Source organism: Vulpes vulpes, chromosome 6, assembly GCF_048418805.1.
Source record: "Vulpes vulpes isolate BD-2025 chromosome 6, VulVul3, whole genome shotgun sequence".
NCBI lineage: Eukaryota > Metazoa > Chordata > Mammalia > Carnivora > Canidae > Vulpes > Vulpes vulpes.
The window spans coordinates 30,266,105-30,282,485 of record NC_132785.1 but is presented as its reverse complement, the minus strand read 5'-3'; positions in this window follow the sequence as shown (position 1 = coordinate 30,282,485).

The window sequence follows — 16,381 nt, the reverse complement described above, 5'->3', positions numbered from 1 at the left end:
GTTGTATATTTATGAAAAAACGAATGAATTTTTTTCTCTCATGATACAAATGTTTCTTTGCATTTGTGACTATTTCTTTGGGATAGATTCTGAGAAGTGAAATTATTCTGTCAAAGGATGTAAACATTTTTAGGGTCTTTCACATATATTTCCAAAAAGTTTTACTGAAACTATCTAGCTTTACGGATGAAAGCTGTGTAGGCAGCTGGCAAGATAGCATCAAAGATCCAAAGACATGGCATGTGGTTTTGGGGCTGGGTCATACAAGATCACAGCTCCCAACTTGCTCTTTGGGACCACATATTCTAGGGGAAACCAGGCACTACGTTAAGGGAACACTGAAGCCTCTGGAGAGGCCTTTTTACGGAGGAACTGAGCCTTACAGTGAGAATCAACTTGTGAGTAAATCATCTTGAAAATGGATTCTTTTGTCCCAGTCTTCAGGTGACTGTAATGTCTTACAAAGAAAAACCACTGTGAGACTGTTTCTGGATCTCATGAAGAAGGAAAGTCTATATTAAATCCAGATTAGTATCATGTAATATCACAAACCTCTATCAAATTGCATTATCTTATATATTAAACAGAGCCATGTAGAATAATGCACATTCCTTTTCATGTGGAATGTTTCCATTTTCCTTGAGTTGATATGTCTGTGTGGCTTTGGGTCTTTGCCTTGCAGATGCCTAATGTGGATGGGATCCAAATGTATGTCAAATTGAACATTGCTAGATAGAAAGTTCAAGACAAAACAGGAGGGTCAAAACCTGTGTGTTATGGAGGAAGATCACAGCAGCAGTTTGATTCAATTCAATTCAAGAAGTACTTACTAAAGGGATGCCTGGGTGGCTTAGTGGTTGAGTGTCTGCCTTTGGCTCAGGGTGTGATCCCGGGGGTCCTGGGATCGAGTCCTGTATCAGGCTCCCCACAGGGAGCCTGCTTCTCCCTCTGCCTATGTCTCTGCCTCTCTCTCTGTGTTTCTCATGAATGAATAAATAAAATCTTAAAAAAAAAAAAGGAGTATTTACTGAGTTTTAACTCAGCATATGCTAGCAGGTACAAGTACAGTGGTCTCAAAATCTGATGATTGTCCTACTCTGGTGGAGCTTACAATCAAGAGATATCATAACATCCCAAATTTCCTGAATTGCACCCTCATCTTCTGTCATAAAATATAGGTATTAAGGTGTTGAAGGGCATTGAAGTTGGGAAAGGTGTATAAAATGTTTCACTGGGAATAGTTTTTCTCTTTCTTATCTAGAATTTCTTAGAATTTATTAGTTAATTCATTATTTACCTACAATCCTTTGTGTGTGTGTATGTGTGTGTATGTGTATGTGTTCTGCGGTATGTCAGGCACTGTTGGTCAGAAACTCCTTATCTGCCACCATGGTGTCCAGCTGAACAACATGTCATCAATATAATTTTCTAAAATTCTCAGCTTCAAACAGGGTCTGTCTGCTTTAGGTTATCCCAGGACTTCAAAAGTCTGGATTTACTCCCAGGAATGGAAATACTATTTGTGTTGGTGGTTTGCTCCTCTTTGATACCTTCTGTCTACATGTCATACTGGTCACCCTCAGAGGTGGTATGATACAGTGGAAAGTTATGGGAACTCGGAAATTTGGAATTACAAGAACTAGGTTTGAATCTGGTTCTTCCATCTCTTAGCTGAGTGTGATTTTAGGAAAAATGCTTAATTTTCTTAGTCATCATCTTTCATCGTTTTTATAGCAAGCTTATGATATAGATACAATCATGCCCATTTTATACTGGAGAAAACAGAAGTTTACCAAGGTTAGGTCATTTTCCAAACAGTCAGGATTCAAATACATGGAGTCTGATTTTACTGTCCATACTTCAGAACTCCTTTATGTCAATTATTAAGAGCTGAACACAGGATTTGATGCATAGAAAATCTGCAATAAAATAGAGATATTATTGTGGCTACTATGACAGAACCAAAATAAAGGAAGAATTTAGTACAAGTGAAAGCAAAACCTCAATGGCAAACCTGTGCTTGAGTTAGTTTGGAGTACAGAATCATTCTCCTTTGACCTTTGACCCCCAGCCACATGTAAGGTCAACCTTGATTAGAGTCGTAAATGTCATTTGTAATTGAAAGATCTAATTTTTATAATTCTATTTCCTCTGTGATGAAGAATTACACTTTTGACATTTTCAGTGAATGCTCTAGATAGCCGTGGATTGACATATGTGGTATGAGAAGCCTTAAACCAAGAGCTGAAATGTAGAGATGAATCTGTAATGAGTTATGGATCCTGTTAAAAGGTTAAAGTTAAAGAAAATATCTGCAATTAGTGCTCTTTTGAGGTGTTCAAAATGTTTATATTCTACATGCATAAAAAACAGGGCAAAATATATATAGATTTTCATAGATGTCAACACATATACAAATTCTTGGCAGTGATGTGCTGTTATCTCTGGCTCAGCAGGGAGAAATGCGGTCGAAATTCCTTATCATTTCTTTCCCTATCTTATTAGCATTTCAGAGGTTAATCCTCTGTTAATGCATCTTCTCAGAGTGCTTCCCTTTTTCACTCCCAAGTTTTATTTATTTATTTTTATCCACCATACAGAGATATTGTCCTCATGTTTTTGGTTGCATTTAGGTAGGGAATTGATGTTGTACAAATGTCATATTTAAGAATGGCGTTTCTATTCCATTTTTTTCAAATTTTCTTTTGCATTTGAAATAGTCTCTGGTTCCTGGAGAGGATTAAAAAAATCATTTTATGACCATAATCAGAACAAAAACTATTGCAATTATTTTTCTTTCTTTGAAAGAGAACCAAACCTAATTTTTCTCTATGATTTTGACCCAAATCACCTTTTTTGGGTAGCTGGACAGGGCAATGACTTGGCCATAAACATATCCACCCTTTTACATCTCTGGAGGGGTTGCAGAGCTTGAGATGTGACCACCAAACATATGCTCTGGTTACCAACAGAATTATGAAAATTGAATTCAAATAATATGTTAATGGATCAATTTAAAAAACTAATTCTTTAAAATTATGCTAAGTAAAGATTAACTTACCCAGGGGCTGCTGGCAACACCTAACTGTGTGGCCTTGCAGATTTGTACCAGCATCTTTTTTTTTTTTTTTAAGATTTTATTTATTTATTCATAAGAGATACATAGGCAGAGGGAGAGGCAGGCTCCCTGCGGGAGCCCCATGTGAACTCTGTCCCAGGACCTCGGGATCATGCCCTGAGCCAAAGGCAGATGCAGGTGCCACTGAGCCACCCAGGTGCCCCTGTGCCAGCATCTTGATAAGATTCCAAAGGGACAATGAAAAATAAATATATTTCTGTTTTTAAAGGAAAAGGAGAAGAAAACTCATTTCTTTATACTCATGTAACACTTATAATTATGCAAGAAAATCAGTTTTGTTTCTAGAGTATATGTTAGTTCTTTTGAGATGATGAAAGTCAGACTTTTGACCTGGTACCTAAATGAAATCATTTATTGTTCATGATTTAGTGTTTTGGCTTTTTTTGAAGAGTTTATTCTTTAAGGTCAAATACCAATAATAGAAAAATAACTTTTCGTTTAATTTTATACTACTTAAATGAGAATGTGCTGTGTATTTTATTAAAAAAAAAAGTAAATTTGAAAATTTAGGACATCCTGCTCATGGGGAATGTAGCTAGGTCTAGTCCATCATCACCCGTTAAATATTTTTTTCTAAATAAATTTAGACACATGAATGAATCTAAAATCTTTTGTTTGGGAATTGTCAAGAAACTCCAAAGTGTGACTCTTAGCGTATATTTGTTGAAAACCAGGAGCCAAGAAAGGGAGAGCCAATTTTAGGAGCCTAAGAATGTATAATTAAATCACTTTGCTTTGTTCCATTAAAGTGACTGAAGGCTGCAGAATTCACTTTCATCTCTCATGTGATGTTGTTGGTGATAGAGACAATTCATCTGATATAGAAGTTAACCTGCCTCATGAAAAAAATGTAATACTGTTTTCTGTTTCTGTTACTGAATCACAGTCTTTTCAAACTCTTCAGCCCAGTGCATTTATCCCTTCTAGAGAACTCTATCAGAGGCCCCCTGTAATCTGTGTGGGTAGACAGGCGTAAAAGTACCGTGGAGTTATTAATGATGGGGGAAATGGAAGATTAACTTCTTTCTTAAAAATGGAAAGGCATCACAGAACATGTTCTTTGATTTTACCCAGGAATGAGAGTCTGGAAAGTGTCTTATTGAAATCACAGGTATTTTTTATGGGGCTCTTAAATCTCTGTCTTATATTGTTGTTTCTTCCCATATGTTTATTGTCAACTAACAGCTTAGAACTGATGAACTGTGTGGAAATGTTTTGCAAAGCTGCGGCTCTTCCTTTCTGACAACTGTTTCTTTTGCTTAACTCAAACCTCTTTTTAAAAAGAATACAATTTAGTAACAACATTGATGGACATAGAGGATATTACGCTAACTGAAATAAGAGAAAGACAAACACCATATGGTATTTATGTGCGGAATTTGAGAAACAAAACAAGTGAACAAACAAACAAAACAGAAACAGACTCAAATGCAGAGAATGAACTGGTGATTGCCGGGGGAAGTGGGGTGGGGGATGAATGAAATAAATAAGTGAAGGGGATTATGAGGTACAAATTTCCAGTTATGAAATAAATAAGTCATAGAGATATAAAGTACAGTGTAAAGAATGTAGTCGATAAAATAATAATTATACATGATGACAGGTGGTAACTAGACTTACCATGGCGGTCAGTCTTATATACTTGTATATAAGTGTTAAATCATTATGTTGTACACCTGAAATGAATATAACATTGTATGTCAATCATACTTCAATTAAAAAATAATACCATTTATGTATATCTTTTATCTACATACTATGCATACCACGTATGCATATCTTTTGTCTACAAAATTTGGTGGGTAAGTGTACTTTTATATGATATGAAAAGGGGTTTAGTTAAATACAGTTTCTTTTTGTTGTGATAAAAATGATGTGACTTACTTGTGTTTTGGTAAGATCACTCTGGCCATAGTGAGGGAAATGGGCGAGAAGTAACAATGACCTGAGTGAAGGTGGCAGGAGGAGGATGGATAAGACAGAATGGAATTCAAGGATGTTCTAAGATAAATCCATTTGATTTATTGGAAGGGTGTGTTGAGAGAGGAGAGAGGATTTTCTGATGGCTCAGAAAGTGCCTTCCTTGGATGATGGTAAATTCCATTCATTGAGCTAGGGGATGCAGAGGAAAGATGCCACTTTGGCATGTTGAGATGGAGACGCCTCTGATCCATGCATGTGGTTCAGTTAGAATTTGAGCTTGAAACAGAAATCCGCACTGAAGATTCAGAATGGGTAGTGTTCATCTATGAGAGAACCGCTGGTGTGCAGTTTGAGAAGAGAAGAGAGGGAAGGAAGGAAAATGAGAAAATCCAAACACAAGAGGGTGGGTAGAGGAGGAGGAGGGTGGGAAGTGGGAGCATCAGCGAGGGGAGACAAGGGTGCTTAGTCTCCACACCCATCCCATGAGGAATGCTTGAGTGAATGGGCCAACTTTGGCTCTATGGAGGGTGGAATAGTATACCTTTCAGTCTTTTTAAAGGACTAGATTCAGTTTGTGCTATTCCTGAGGAGCTTTGTGGAAGTTCATTCTTCTGTTGATGGAAGTATTTTCAGAGTAGAAATGTATAACATGGGATGTAATTTCCTCAAGGCATCCTCACCTCCTCTCTGTTAAAGGTGCACCAGTTAAGACATTAATCCTGGTAGGAGAGGGCTGGGTGGATACTCTAGACAACATCTAAAATTCTCTGAAGACTGAGAGTTGATAAAGAGACTATGAAATCATACTTTTTTATGAAAGTGTTTTTGCCAAATTTCAGCTCAGCTTCAAGGGGGCAGTACCAGGCTGTAGTGACGGAGCACACATGCACAGTGAAGGCAAGTGGTGTTTCCTCTTCACGCTCTCCCCAAACAGTGAGGCCCTAGACTCCTTTCCCTATGTTGTAATATTCAGGGTTAGAAATTACATGAGTTAACCATTCTGAGGAAAGATCAGACAGTTTTTCTTGCATTATTATCCTCTGTATTTGAAAATAAGGAGGTATGTTTACAGTTGTTTGTAGTCTAATAGTGTATAATTGATAAATATTGTTTTTCCAGCAAAGATAGGATCTTTTATAATCCAGACCTGTTCCTATGCTAATTCCACATCAGAACCTGAATGTATCTTGGAGAGGTTCACTCTTATGATGGCACCATTATATCTTAGCTGTTGTACCAAAGAAGACTCAGACAGAAACATCTGTTGTTCATAAGGAATCTTTGAATACGTGAGATGGAAATAACCACATGTGTGTATACCGTATCTGATCCCATCACTGGTAGGCTGGTGTGGCAGCATTAGGAAGGATGACTTACTTTACAGAAAAACATCTCTGATGAGACATGTTGACTGAAGGTTGGGATGAGAACTAGGAGTAGACTTGACTAGAAGTTGAGTTGTTCATATAATTTCTCCCTCTGAGTTCCAGACTTTATTATACTAAATTACAATTTGCATCATTCAAATGCAAATGAATTCTCAAAAGCCCTGTGTGGGCTTCATGTAATTCTTTTTGGGCAAGAGATGTTCAGTGTTTCACTTATTTGAAAGAATTCCGTGATGCAATGGATTCCAAGAAAAAAATGTGAATTTGAAAGTGCTCTTCCTATTGGAAGGCCTGGTATAATCATATCAAATTCACATCTGGTTTTATTTTGCTGACTGTCTCTCCTCTTGTCTGCCCTAAAGTATATGTGACTAATGGAATATAATGCTCATTACCTGACTTTCCTTGTTCCTCAGGGTCTGAATCCTCCCAGAATTATGATCCCACTTAAATATTGACTATAAAAGTGAGGAACATAGAGGAAAGTTTTGAAAAGCATAACAAGCTAACAATGAAAATGTAGAAATTCATTCAATAGTAACACTTCATTTTTGGCCTTTATAAACCAATCTTGCAGCCGAACAAACTGCTCATGATGCAGAACACTTCATAAGTCACCAAACCTCCCTTGGCATTTCAACATTTATTGTTCTAGAAGGTAAGAAAATATTCACTTAGCTTTTAATGCTCTCCAGCTGTTCATTGGTAAAGACCTCAACATGAGTCTCATAGGGAGAAAATTGTGCTTGGTTTAAATTCTAAGAAACTCTACAAAAAACCTGGTTCTTTTTAGCCTTTGCTTTTAGGAAATGATCTTCTCTCATCAGCCCTGTGACACTTATACTGCTTCACAAAGCTTCTCGGTAGTGATCCTGTGGTCACTGGTTCAAGTCACTTAGTGAACAACTAACTGGTGTGAGCTTCTCTTCAGATTTTTTTTTTTTTTTCTGACCAGGCTCTTCCGGGTGGAAAACATGGTATAGATCTAAACAGGTTCTGTGGAGAACTGGTCTTGCAGAATGCTTCATGATGAAAAAGATGGCATGGAACAAATTAGTCCCAGAAACAAATTTAGAGCTTGTGATTAGAGGTGGCATATTAAAGGGTCTGAGAAATTCTGCAGCAAAGAATTCTTCCTTAAACTCTGTTTAACCTAATAATAGGATGTAGTAATTAAGAGCACTGACTTTGAGCACAGCCTTGCTGTGAAATTCCAGCACTGAAATTCCAGACTCTCTATTAGCCATGAAATTTGGGCAAGTTACTTCCCTATATGATAGGAATCTTATTTTTCTTTTTAAAGATTTTATCTATTTTTGAGAGAGATATGAGTGTGTGTGCAAGTGGGGGGAGGAACAGAGGGAGAGGGAGAAAATCCTAAGATGACTTCCCACCAAACACAGAACCCAATGTGGGGCTTGATCTCACGACCTGGAGATTGTGACCTGAACCAAAATTAAGAGTCCAACATTCAACTGACTGAGCACCCAAGTGCCGCTGGTGGGAACCTTCTGTACACTATCACAGTAAAGGGAATAATGAGTTTCAACTCATAGGCTTATTGTGGATGGCAAATAATATAATGTTATGTAGAATATTTGGCAGAGTGCCAGGATCAGAGTCCAGGATCAGTTACTTGGTTTTAGTATAATATCATTATCTTATTTGAATGCATGACTTGAGGACAATACACACAGAGAGACTACTCTCCTAAGGAAACCAGATGGGGAACATTGATCTGATAGATGGAGACATGTATCAAAACTTTTAAAGAACCGAGAGAGCTAGGACTCTATGTCATGAGAATTCTCAAAGTTGGTTGATCTGTCTCATTCAGTGTGATTCATAGAGAAAATACTCAAAGGTTGTTATAAACAAGGTCTATTTTCTGTCTTGAATATCAAAAGCTGAATTTTAAGATTTAAATGTCCAGAAAGAAGCCCCATGAGAGAGAAAGAAGGGAAATTTGTTTCCTCATGTAAAGAAGAAGTTAATGTAGAATTTGAACACCTGTGGGAGATGAGGTAGGAAGGATGTTTATTAACAAGGTTCCAATAGGTAATTAGTTTTTCGGTTTTTTAAACAAGATTTTATTTATTCATGAAAGACACAGAGAGAGGCAGAGACATGCAAAGAGAGAACCAGGCTCCCTGTGGGAAGCCCGATTGGGACTTGATCCCAGGACCCTGGGATCACACCCTAAGCCAAAGGCAGATGCTCAACCACTGAGCCACCCAAGTATCCCAGGTAATTAGTTTTTAAGTCCAAATGAGATATAGGGAATTTTGTGTTCAATTCCAGTAACTGCCCTTTTGAGTTTTCTGCTCGCCTTCTGATCTATCTCCTGCCCTATTTTTTTTTTTGAAAAAAAAAAAAAAGATTCTACGATTTGTCTAATTTATTTTTTTCCTTTTTTAAATAAATTTATTTTTTATTGGTGTTCAATTTGCCAACATATAGAATAACACCCAGTGCTCATCCCATCAAGTGCTCCCCTCAGTGCCCATCACCCAGTTACCCCCACCCCCCGCCCACCTCCCCTTCCACTACCCCTAGTTCGTTTTCCAGAGTTAGGAGCCTCTCATGTTCTGTCTCCCTTTCTGATATTTCCCACTCATTTTTTCTCCTTTCCCCTTTATTCCCTTTCACTATTTTTTATACCCACCATTTGCTCCGGCCCTATTCTTAATTCCTTCTCACCCCAGGCACCCTGTTCAGATAAGATAAAATCTTACGGAAATCTGCTCTCAGCTCAGCTTTTGAAAGGATGTGGCCATTAATTCCTGTGGAAGTATAAAACGGCATTTCTCCAGCTTCGCACTCTTGACATTATGGACTGGATAATTCTTCACTGTGGGGGGCTGTTCTGTGCCTGGCAAGACATTTAACCAAATCTCTGGCCTCTTTCCACTAGATGCCAGTGGCACCCTCAGCCTAATGGTAACAACCAACAGTATCTCTGGACATCATCGGATGATCCCTGGAGGGCAATATCCCTTTCTCCCCTCCAAATACAAAGGTTATACAACAGTTAAATCTGTACCACTTTCGGAGTTAGAGTCCCCTTTTTTAAAATCATATGTCATTTCTTAATTACCCAAGGTGGAATTGTGAATAGGAAATTCATTTATAAGACGCTGGTCAGGGAAGAATGGTTCTGTGTGATCACATCAAGAAGGAAGGTGTCTCCTTTATTTAAACCAAATAGACCAAACCTATGAGAGTGAGTCAACACTCCTCCTCTGCAGATGGCTTGATACAGGTTTGAGGCTTGGTCTGCATCGGTATTAAAATCTGGGGCCTAGAGCACCTGGGTGGCTCAGTCGAGCATCTGACTCTTGATCTTAGGGTCCTGAGTTCAAGGCCCTGAGTTGAGCTCCATGCTGGCCTTGGAACCTACTCAAAAAAAAAAAAAAAAATTGAAGCTTATTTCCCACCTTTCACTCCAAATATTTGTAACAGTTGAGCATTAAACAATGAATAGGGTCTCTGATAAGCTACCTGGCTTAGTCATTAACAAAGCAAAATCGAGGGACTGCTGGTTTTTCATCCTCTGGTAATCGAATTAGGCTTATTGTTCAACAAACCCTATGGCAGAGCAGCATTTTCAACAAAGGCAGAAAATAAATTCTAAATTGGTGATATTTCAGGGTGTCTTTAAATACACATTTGGCGCTGAATCCAAAAGGATAAGGGCTGAAGTCCAAAGACTGCTGTTTTTTCTCTAATTTGCATTTGGCTTTTTGCGTCGGATCTTTTTGCATGCATGCCTCCCCGTGCCGCCTCAGTTGCAGCCCTGCTCTGGAAACTTTTGTTTTAACAAAGGGGAACACGTACTATGCAATGAAAACATTGGCTCTAAATCATTTCAGCTATAAAACGTAGCTGTTTGGAGCCCCATAATTGGGCTCGTGGTTCTGAAAATAAGAAGGACTGCCAACATCTGAATGTGTTGGTTAATTGGTCCACAGGGAGAGACCCCGGGAGTGTCTAAGAGACCGGTTTTTGACTTTTTTATTGTTCTAGTTTTTCTCTGGGACCTGCAGTATTCCCTTGCTAATCATTTACCACAACTAACTGTTTATTTTGTGGGGTAAAATACCATCGGTACCAGAGAATTCATAACTCTGACCCGGGGGGCGGGGGGGGGGGGGGAAGGCTCAAATGCTTGGCAGGCAAAAATATGTGTGCTTTGTAGATTCAGTGCAAAGTAAGCGGGAACATTTCTTTATGGCCACAGCGTGGCTTGGGACACCAGCTACAATGTTATCTGTGAAAACCAGGTTGGTAGCAATGCAAAATCCTTGTGTTGGTCACAGAGCAAATAATTAACTCATTTATTTTAGATATTTAAAATGTGCCTAGCATTTGCATTGCTTCATGAGATCCATAGTTTAAGAATAAGGATGTATGCTATATAAATGTGCAGACTATAAAAATAGTCAAAGTATTGAGTGATTAGATACGTGTCTCTACGATTTGTTCTGGTATATGTCTCAACGATTTGTTCTCTGAAAGTCAGATATTAAGGAGATAGTCTGTTCTGTGAAGTTTGAGAATATGAATTCCCTGTGAGGAGATAAAAAGAGGCTTTAATCCTCTTTCCATTTTGCCAAACCTGTTAAAATCTATTTAACCTTGCACTTTTCTTTTTTAATTAATAGATGTTAATTCTGAGACCACGAAATGTGGTTCCAAGGATGTCGGAGGTTTCCATTCCAGAAACAAAGTGAGATTCTGGGGGAGGTCAGAGTTGAAGTGAGCTTAGCCAACCAACCATTGAATAGCAACTTCTTCTTGGGAACATGGAGGGTGGTCTGAGGGCACCCCTGGGGGCTTGGGTATGATATCTTTAGTACCTGACTAGGGTACTCAGTAGATGCTTAGTGGACTAGGTAACAGCCATCGCTTCCTTAATTATAATATTCCTTCTTGGCTAATAGGCTGAGAGGGCCCTGCGAAGGTAAACAATAAGGGGCAGGTATGGTGCGTCAGACTCATGGAGAATGGATCATAAAGATGATTGATTCTTTGGATGAAATCGGTAGAAAGTCTATTTAAAGTAGCTGAATTGCAAATGGAGAATTTGTTAAATACTCAGTGGGTCTTGCTAAACTGAAGGGCAGGAATTCAGTCAAGACTCTAGAATTAACTAGAAGCAGAGGCTTAACAACCATGCAAATTTTCTCTCAAGTCCTTCATTCTGTTTGTTTCTGTTCAGGTATTCCTTCCTCTATTTGAACATTAGATTTTTCTGCCTCTCTTGTACCCATAGTAAGAAACATGGCTGATACATGTCAACATCCAAACTTTTCTTTTTAGGGCCTCAGATCTCTGGGCACTGAGTCTAAAAATCCTGCTGGAGGACCTCATTGACCTAGTTTGGGTTAGAGTCAGTCTTGCTCCATTGAATAGGATCAGTGGTGAGATGTCTTGCTACCAATGGGGTGGCTCAGGCATTGGCCTGGGACAAAGTAAGAAGGACAGTTAGTAGGTGGGAGCATTGGATCAATGGTATCACAAGTGTCCATAAGTTTCAACATAATCCAAATCATAAGTGATGTAGAAGAAAATAATAACTTCCAGTCACAGGGGGTTTTACTGTCTGTAAAGAGAGAAATTAGGGAATACATCAGTCACTTCATAGGAATTCATTAGGGGCTACTATGTGCTGTTGAAGAAATGAGAAGAAATCGGGAATGGTTTATGTGAAAGGAGAGATTTGAATCTGGCCTGGAAGGATCTGGATCTGGATCTGGATCTGGATCTGGATCTGGATCTGGAGAGATAGAAGACAGAGAAGAAGGTTTTCCAGACAAGGACTGACCAAAAAGGCCAGAGGCACTAATGAACTCCACATTTGGTGCCAGGGAGGACCAGCCTCATTGTATTTAGATTCACCTGCGGAGAATGTGCAAGATACACTGGGATAGTACCAGATTGTAGAGGGCCTTGAGAGGTGGGCAGAAGATTTTGATTTGGCAAGCAAGAATGAAACAGTGAAGATTTTTGAAGAAAGAGTAATATGATAAAAGAGAAGTTTAGACGGTGTGAGTGATGGCGATGTATTGGGTACACTTGCTGGCCAAGACATTGAAGGCAGGACAGCTTCCTAGGACACAGCATAAAATATGGTCTCAGACCTCATTCCCGTTACTGAATCAGAATTTCTGCAATCCTATGTTTGGAAGAATCTTCAGGTAGCAAATGCTGAGGATATACCTTAACGATTACCGTTCTGCTATTTTTCAGCTTGGGCAGTGAGAAATTAAACTTCTTTAAGTAGGAAAATGATAACATCCTTTGAGAAGTACAGTTCATTCTTCATTAATTGTAGGAATGGGAAAGGAGAGGAAAGCAATCAATAATTTGGAATCCAAGCTAATTTAAGACTAAGGTCAACTCTTTTTCTTTTCTTTTTTTTAAATTTTTTTTTTTTTTAATTTATGATAGGCACACAGTGAGAGAGAGAGAGAGGGGCAGAGACATAGGCAGAGGGAGAAGCAGGCTCCATGCACCGGGAGCCTGGCATGGGATTCGATCCCAGGTCTCCAGGATCGCGCCCTGGGCCAAAGGCAGGTGCCAAACCGCTGCGCCACCCTGGGATCGATCCCTCTTTTTTTTTTTTTTTAAAGATATTTATTTTAGAAAGAGAGAGAGAGCATGAGTGGGAGGGGCAGAGGGAAAGGGAGAGAGAATCTCAAGCAGACTCCACACTGAGCACGGAACCCTACAAGGAGCTCCATCCCAGGACCCTGACATTATGATCTGAGCTGAAACTGAGTCAGATGCTTAACCAATGGTGCCATCCCATTACCCTGAGGGTAAGGTCAACTCTTAATGATCCAGTTTCCTCCTGCTTTTATTTATTTAATAAGTTATTTCTATAATTATTTTAAAATAACATAGTGATCATCCATGAGTCCACCATCCAAAGCCGAAGCTGGGACCCTGGTTGTTGCCAAATGTAACCTGTTCCTCCATCCCCATCTTTGTCTGGATGTTTACTAACCATCATCCTGGGTCTCATGTTCATTGTTTTCTTTATATAATTTATCATATGTGTTACTGTTGAGTGTATGTGTTATTGTTATGTTCCTAAAAGGTATATGCAGTCTGTAATTGTTCTGACTTTATAAAAAGGGCAGCATACTGTAAGCAGCGTTTTGGAACTTACTTTTTAAACTTAATATTACATTGCTAAGATGTTGTTGGGTGTCACTGTAGGTCAGGTCACTGGTGTGTCACTGATTGGGTGTCACTGTAGGTCAGATTAAGTTTTGGAGTAATGGGGCACTGAGATCTGGGTTGAGCTTGCTGATCACCCCCATAAGCTATGAAGAAGCATTGACTATCTCCTGCAACCAACCCTTCACTGAGCAGGAGGTGAGAAGCCACACCCTGGGATGTCTTTTCAAGAAAAGGGCAGGTTGAGCCAATGGATTTCCTGTTCCTCAACCAGAGTAGCTCAGAGAGGGCAATAGCTTCTTCCTCTGCACACCTTCAATCAGCTTCATCTATGCCTGCCATAATAAATACTAAGGAGAATGGCCAGACAAGCGGGTATTAGTTATGGCTAATGTGCAAATTGGTGAATTCACCCTGATGCCAAGAGCCAAGTGTACATTCAGGCTATTTTTCTTTTCTTTTTAAATTTTTTTTAAAGATCTATTTATTTACTCATGAAAGACACAGAGAGAGAGGCAGAGACAGAGCTAGAGAGAGAAGCAGGCTCCCTGCAGTCCTGATGCAGGACTCAATCCCAGGACCCTGGGATCACGACCTGAGCCAAAGGCAGATATTCAACCACTGAGCCACCAGTGGCCCCTTAGGCTATTTTTCTTATATATAATATACATTTATAATATCTTACCTTTATGTAATATACTGCTTTAAATACTGTGGCATATTCCTGTGGGCTAAATTGAATCCCACCATTTCATGTGTTAGAATCCTAACCTCAGCAACTCAGTGTGCGGCCGTATTTGGAGATAGGGTCTTAAAGAGGTAATTAAGTTAAAATGAGGTCCTTGTTGTGGGCCTTAATCCAGTATGATTAGCTTTAAAAGAGAGAATTTGGGCACACACTCAGAGGGAAGACCATGTGAAGACACAGGGAGAAGGCAGCCATCTGTAAGCCAAAAAGAGAGGCCTCAGAAGAAACATACCTTACTGACACCTTGATCTCAGACTTCTGGGCTTCAGAATTATAAGCAAATAAATTTCTGTTTTTTAAGCCACCTGGTCTCTGGTATTTTGTTTTGACAGTCCTAGCAAATTAATACACATATAATTTTTATTATGACTAATGTTAACATGACAAATTAAGATAATAATTTCTACGATTTCCTGGTTCAAATTCTGGCCTCACCATTTATGAATTTGTAATGCCTTGGAAAGTTCTAGTTCCACCAAGAGAAGGGTAGCCTCATTTCTACAAGGTTTCTACCCTCCCCTCCATCACAACTAAACATCTCTGGACATAATACAATGAACAAGCAGAGGAAGTCTCTGACAAGTAAAAGAAGAAGGACTGCTTGGGACCACAGGTCTTGAGGAATGACACATGGTAAGTTCCCTGGGATACCCCATTGTCATCTCTTTATTTTGTACAGGAGCTTCAGAAGCCTCCATACCAGAACCATCTATAGGCACAGACAGGAAAAGCTCCAAGAAGAGCCGGCTCCCGCAAGGCAAAGGACCAGGAAGTATTTTGAAAACGTCTACCCTACTCTAGCCAAATATCAATTATCAATGGAAAAATGACCCCTCTACCTTCTGTCTTCTTCCCCTTGCTGTGGGGAAGCAGACAGCATGCTCCCATAACCCCACGGGGAGGTCTTAGCAGGGCTAAGCAGGAAGCTAACCTATCCCATGCATGGCAGAGGCAGGCGGTGCTTCCTTCTTACGCTGGCTGGTGTTGGCAGGAGCAAGTGGGCTGCACACCCTGGGACTACTCAGCACTCCACTTTCCTCGGGGTCACTGGGGGCCAGTGGGGAGCTGAGCCTCCACTGCATCCAGTAGCAACAAGACAGGATTAGATGTTAGGAGGCAGGGCTGGTTGGACTCCACTTCCCTCCAGCCCCTCCCCTGGGGGCAGCAGAACCCAATGTGTAGGAGGAATCAGTGCCACACTTTCACCAAGAAGGTGTCAATAAGGCAGAAGGAGAGGAATAGGGATGCTTCAGTCTGCAAGGAGGCAGCGTGAGTCAGTGCTCTCCTCTTGCTCCAGTGGCTTTGGCAGGGCCCAGAGGGGATTTGAACATACACACTCATCCCATCTTGCACCACACCTCATTAGGGGGCCTGCCTGCTAGAAACAGAAGGTAATATAGGATACAGAGTCTCATCATATCCCAAATGCCCAGCAAATGACAGTAGAAAGTCACTTGTCATACCAAGAACCGGAAAAATTAAGACATGAATGGAAAAAGACAATCAGCAGATGCCAACTGCTGAGATGAATCACATTTTGAAACGATCTCACAACTTAAAGCAGCCTTGTAAAAATGCTTCATAAGGAATGCATTTTCTTGAAACAAACAAAATGTTAGAAAATCTGAGCAAAAAAAAAAAAATAGCAGTTCTAAAAAAGGAACCAAATGGAAATTATAGAAGTGAAAAATAGAATAACCAAGGTAAAAACTCATTGGATGGGCTCGGTAGTAGCCTAGAGAAGACAGGCTAAAAATCAGGTGAATTTGAGGACAGATCAGTAGAATCTACTAGTTATAAACCTCAGAGGAGAGAGAGAGAGAAAAGACCTCGGCCTAGTTCCTTGAACTGTTCTGGATTTCACTCTCCTGTCTTTAAAATGAGGGTCGTGACTGTTGCTAGGTCAAAAGACTGTTGTGACAATTAGTTGAGATGTAGATAAAAGGCTTAGTAGCGTGGCTGGCACATACATAGTAGGTTCTTAATAAAGGTTAA